Source organism: Rhinoraja longicauda, chromosome 26, assembly GCF_053455715.1.
Source record: "Rhinoraja longicauda isolate Sanriku21f chromosome 26, sRhiLon1.1, whole genome shotgun sequence".
NCBI classification, from domain to species: Eukaryota; Metazoa; Chordata; class Chondrichthyes; order Rajiformes; family Arhynchobatidae; genus Rhinoraja; species Rhinoraja longicauda.
In genome coordinates, this window is record NC_135978.1 from 27,936,258 (window position 1) to 27,942,556 (window position 6,299).

Genomic DNA, 6,299 nt, shown 5'->3' on the forward strand with positions numbered 1-6,299 from the left:
TGGCATTTCCAGTCTGAGTTTTGTTCTGGGCTTTGCACAGGTCTGGGTTAATGTAGTTTATTTACCATCATCCCACTCTCCATCTTGTACACCCGTTGTGCCATTCTGGATACTTTGGGCCCCATCTTCAGAAGATTTTGCATTCTTCCTAAATTGTGGTGAGTATTGGCTACAGGATGTGGACAAACCTGAGTTTAAGTTTAACACAACTACTTTTGTACTCCCAATAACCCAGTCACAAAGCTGAAGATCCTCATTTCTTGGTAACTAAGTTTGTAGGAAGGAACTGCAGATGCTAGTTTATACCAAAAATAGACACAAAATGCCTGAGTAATTCAGTGGGTCAGGCAGCATCTCTGGAGAAGGACGATAAGGCTGAAGAAGGATTCCAACACAAAATGTCTCTTATTCTTTCTCCAGAAAAGCTGTCTGACCTGCTAAGTTACTCCAACAGTTTGTATCTGTCTTCCTTGGTAACTACTTTCACCTGTCACTTTCAAATATCTATGTGCATACGTATCCTTAGTTTATAGTTTAGTTTATTGTCACGTGTACACTGGGGCAATGAAAAGCTTTTGAGTGCTATCCATTCAGCAGAAAGACAATACATGATTACAAAATTTCTTGGATCCCCAAAACTTTGCAGATTCACAACCTTGGGGCAAAGATATTTTGCACGCAGTTTGAATGTGCTTTAGTGAGATTATTTTCCAAACTCAAGTTTGAATAACTTACTTGGCATTTATCTGTTAATTGCAATTGATGATGATATCTCTGGGAACATGTTATCTGTTGAATTTGCATTAACCCAAGCAAATAACTTTGTTAATAGTAATCCATTTTAGATTGAAATTTATCACACAGCAAAGAATTTCTGAAGGTGCAGATCAAAGCTTGCATTTTAAAATGTCATTACACACTAAAGAAGATGTCATTAACATCTGCTGTGATTCCAATCCATCTATATACTAAGACGTTTGTTTGTTCCTGAACTACAGCCAAAAAGGTACATGATAGCGCAACAATTTTAGGCCCACCTTGAAGTCATCCCTTTGGTGCAAATGGAAGAAGTTTCATTGAAATCGGTGTTATATTTTTTAAGTTATTCACGTATTAAAGTTTAAATCTATCTCCTAGGGTGGGAAGAGGGGAAAGGGGAGAATAGGGTGTTGCACCAATGCAGGAGAGGTTTAGGCCCCAAGGGTCCACTTAGTCTAGTATTGAACTAAAAATAATTTAAAATTCAAATCTCATCACTTGTAAGGACAAATCACCACCCCGCGCCCCCCTTGACCTCACCCAGCCAGCGGCCACGTGCTCCCGCTCCACCAATGGCGGCCGCCCATGTCGGGAGGCGGGTTGCTACACAACCTCCATTAGGCATTGCCTGGGCCTAGGTAGACACAAAATGCTGGAGTAGTTCAACGGGTTAGGCAGCATCTCTGGAGAGAAGGAATGGGTGTCATTTTGGGACCCCAGCATTTTGTGTCTACCTTCGATTTAAACCATCATCTGCTGTTTTTTTTTCTCCTTCACACCTCAACTGTCCGGAGCTAAAATGTTGGAAACTTAGTGTCTGGGCCTACAGTCGTCGTGTCCCCCCCCCCCCCCCCCCCCCCAAGGCCTAATACCGTATTAGGCTCGGGAGTCGCTGTAGGTCCCGACAGTTAAGGTCCCCACACTCTAGGTTTCTGACATTTTAGCTCTGGACAGTGTAGGTCCGGTCGCCTAGGCACCGCCGAACGTAGGATGCGTAGCTACCAGCCTCCCGGCCCAGTCGGCCACCATTGGTGGAGCGGGAGCACGTGGCCGCTGGCTGGGTGAGGTCACCTTGTCCCATATTTGGTAGTGAGGAAGTTGGTAACCCTAATTCCCACACGGAGGTCTTTGTTCTGGGCTTCCTTCACTGTCAGACTGAGGCCACACGCAAATTGGAGGAACAGCACCTTTTGCTTGGGCAGCTTACAATGCAATGGTACGAGTCTGAAGAAAGGGTCTTGACCCTAAACGTCACCCATTCCTTCTGTCCAGAGGTGCTGCCTGACCCGCTAGTTACTCCAGCATTTTGTGACTATCTTCTAGTAATGGTAGGAACGTTGATTTCTCTCATTTCAAGTAACCCCTGCGTTCCTTTCCTCCCCACCCTAGTTGTCCTTCTAGTTCCATTGCACACATGCTTGCATCCCTGTCGTTTGCACATCTTCCCCAGTCATCAATGGGTCATTATGGGACTCCACCCTTCCCAAAGTCATCTGTTGCCAGCCCTGTTTTGTTCTGGCCTTCTCTATCTTTCAGTCTGAAGAAGGATCCCAACCCAAAACGTCACCTATTACCTTTCTCCAGAGATGCTGCCTGACCTGCTGAGTCACTCCAACATTTTGTGTCTAACTTGCAAAGCAATTGATTCCAGCATTAGGTTACATTGGAATTTAGAAGGATGAGAGGAGATCTTATTGAAACGTATAAGATTATTAAGGGGTTGGACACGTTAGAGGCAGGAAACTTGTTCCCAATGTTGGGGGAGTCCAGAACAAGGGGCCACAGTATAAGAATAAGGGGTAGGCCATTTAGAACTGAGATGAGGAAAAACTTTTTCAGTCAGAGAGTTGTGAATCTGTGGAATTCTCTGCCTCACAAGGCAGTGGAGGCCAATTCTCTGAATGCATTCAAGAGAGAGCTGGATAGAGCTCTTAAGGATAGCGGAGTCAGGGGGTATGGGGAGAAGGCAGGAACGGGGTACTGATTGAGAATGATCAGCCATGATCACATTGAATGGCGGTGCTGGCTCGAAGGGCCGAGTGGCCTCCTCCTGCACCTATTGTCTATTTGGTAGCTTTGGAAATTGCGGCTTTTATATTTCCAATTTAATGTTTTTGCCTGGATGATAACATGCAGATTAAACTTCACATAAAAATAAATAATCCAAATTGTATTAAATTATTTGTGAATGCATATCCATCAAACACATTCTCAATCAACATTAGTTTTAAGCAACATATTAATTAAAAAAAACTTCTTCAGGGTAAAGACCTTAATTTGATTCTCATCATGCTTGAAGAGATGTTTGATTCTCGACCCAATTGAGGGGGTAGATAGTAGTTCGGAGAACCTGTTCACACGAGTTCTATGTTATCCCACTTTTGCACCACTCCATACATACTAGGGGCAATTTACAGAGTCCAATTAACCTACCCCCACACGTCTTTTAGATGTGGGAGGAAAGCCAGGCAGTCGCAGGAAGAACGTGCAAACTCCACACAGACACCAGGATCGAACCAGGGTCTCCAGTGCTGTGAGGCAGCAGCTCCTCCAGCTTTGCCACTGCGATGCCCGAATATATGGTGTGTTTAAGTTGTCTTTTCACCCTGATAAAAAAAAGTTATCATCGTTTTGTACTTTTAGCGCCAAATAGCCAATATCTTGTCTATACTGGACACACTTTAAAATATAGGACAGATGCTGATAGTTAATAAAGTTGGCAGTAAACCAGAATAACCATTTTTTGTAACTAATGTGACTTTTTGGAAGACTGAGGGGGAACATTGCAGAGCCAGGTTGAAGCTGAGATCACCGATAATAACTGCCTCAGCAAAGGACTGGAGCGGTTCATAACAGTGGCTGAGCTACATAGTTCAGCAAATGTTCTCCCAATGCCTTTGTGAAAAAAATACATTGCGTCCTATATAAACCCAGCCACAGATAATAGCATTTTCGATAACAAAGATCAACAAACCAAATGAATTTCATAATAAAGTAATAAAAACAAAACCAAAAACCCACTTTATCATGTAAGAAAAAATGAGATGTTGCAGTTTGTGGCCATGTGTGGGTTAAGGAGAGTGGATTGTGGTTGATTTCTTTGTCTGAAAATGCAGAGACGGCACTAATAATTGACAGACCAGAACTCTAATTCTACAACAGCAACAGGAGAATTTAAATCCAGACAACTAAATGAAGCTGGTACCATTGGACTGGTGTGAAAGCCTGTCTGGGTTTTGAGTGTTCTCACAGGAACGGTATCAGTTGTTTAGTTTAGATTTGTTTAGAGATACAGAACGGAAACAGGCCCAAGTCCGCGCCGACCAGCGATCCCCAAACACTAGCACTATCCGACACACACGAGGAGCAATTTACAATTTTTACCAAAGCCAAACTGACCTACAAAACTGTACGTCTTTGGAGTGTGGGAGAAAACCGGAGCACCCGGAGAAAACCCACGCGGTCACGGGGAGAACGTGCAAACCCCGTACGGGAAGCACCCGTGGTCAGGATCACACCCGGGTCGCTGGCACTGTGAGGCAGTAACTGTACCGCTGCGCCCCATCCTTAATCACTTTGGCTAATATGTTGCACCAGACCCACAATAACGTTGGTTGATTTTTAACGAGAAGAACCACTCGGCTGAATCATTCACTATGACGACGTGGACTTCGATTGTTTAGAAAGGTAACTCCAATGTTCACCACTGATGAGATATCAGAAGTACACAATGGTCATCCCCTGAATAAATAAAACACAGGAGATTTTTGAGACCCCGCATGATCTGGGAATTAAGATGCTGTAAGAAAATAACTAGCAGGTGCTGGTACAATATCGAAGGTATTTATTCACAAAATGCTGGAGTAACTCAGCAGGTCAGGCAGCATCTCGGGAGAGAAGGAATGGGCGACGTTTCGGGTCGAGACCCTTCTTCAGACAAATTAAGGGAATTAAGATGGATCTTCATTGTTTGGAGTATTGAAAGATACAGCATGGAAACAGGCCCTTCATCCCGTGGAGTCCACAGTGACCATCAATCATCCATTTACACGTTCTATGTGACCCCACTTCCGCGTCCACCAGGTTCCCTGGCGTCGTGGGGCAGCAGCTCTACCAGCTGCGCCACTGTGCCGCCGATCTGAAGGAAATTAAAAGTATTTAGAAACAAACACCGAGTCCATGCCGACCGCCGATCACCCAGTCACACTTGTTCACACATGTAATCCCATCCACTCTCGACAGATTCGGGGCAATTTAACCTACTAACCTGCTCATCTTTGGGATGTGGGAGGAAATCGGAGCACCTGGGGGAAACCCACACAGTGACAGGGAGAACATAGTATGTTACGTTTCTATGTTTCTATGCCTACTTTGAAGTGTCGGAAAGAACTGCAGATGCTGGTTTAAATCGAATAGACACAAAATGCTGGAGTAACTCAGCGGGACAGGCTGATGGGTCTCGACTAGAAACATCATCCATTCCTTCTCTCCAGAAATACTGCCTATCCCGCTGAGTTATTCCAGCATTTTATGCCTACTTTAAAGTAGTTTGTTTCCTCTCTCTGACAGGGGTTCTGCGAGACCCTCCCTCACTGCTCCCCCTCTGTGATTCACCTCCAGTTGCTTTCCCTCTTTGAAGAAGGGTCCCGACCCGAAACATCGCCGATCCTTTTTTCTGCAGAGATGCTGCCTGGCGCACTGAGTTACTCCAGCACTTTTGTGTCCATTTTTGGAGTGAACCAGCGTCTGCAGTGCCTGGGAAGGTAAGTGAGCTGTAATTCCCCTTTAAGGGCAGGGTGGATTGAAACCCGAGTCAATTTGCCTGACAAGTATCTCATGCTGTCTTTGCACTTGGTGTTCATCAAGTTCCAGCTGGCGTTCAGTCACACTGATGCTGCCAAGAAGTCACTGAATGACAGCACAGGCAAGCTGAAGCAGGCTGCAGCTGGACTGCTCCAGTCACTGACCATCCCAGCCAAGGTTTTTCATTAACGCTTGAGGGCCAGGCCAATGTTACAGAAATGTGAAGCACATTCGGGTGGGGCGGCCCAGTGGTGCGGTGGGTAGAACTGCTGCCTCACGTCTGTGTGGGGTTCATACGCTCTCCCTGTGACCGTGTGGATTAGCTCCAGGTGCTCTGGGTTCCCCCCACATCCCAAAGACGTACAGGTTTATAGACCATGGACAATTGGTGCAGGAGTAGGCCATTTGGTCCTTCGAGCCAGCACCGACATTCAATGCGATCATGGCTGATCATCCACAAACAGCACCCCATTCCTACCCTCTCCCCATACCCCCTGATTCCGCTATCATTAAGAGCTCTATCTAACTCTCGCTTAAAAGCATCCAAAGAATTGGCCTCCACTGCCTTCTGAGGCAGAGAATTCCACAGATGTACAACTCACTGAGTGAAACAGTTTTTCCTCGTCTCCGTTCTAAATGGCCTACCCCTTATTCTTAAACTCTGGCCCCTGGTTCTGGACTCCCCCAACATTGGGAACATGTTTCCTGCCTCTAGCGTGTCCAATCCCTCAAAAAAT

At 45.5% G+C, this 6,299-nt stretch overlaps 1 long non-coding RNA gene across 1 annotated transcript; it reads right to left on the reverse strand.

Moving 5' to 3' along the window:
* Window positions 1–4,588: 4,588 nt before the first annotated feature.
* LOC144606445 (uncharacterized) lies at window positions 4,589–5,510 on the reverse strand. Its single transcript, XR_013548949.1, has 2 exons — window positions 5,374–5,510; window positions 4,589–4,897 (listed from the first exon to the last, which is right to left on the reverse strand). It is a non-coding gene; the product is annotated as an uncharacterized LOC144606445 (long non-coding RNA).
* Between the last annotated feature and the right edge of the window lie 789 nt (window positions 5,511–6,299).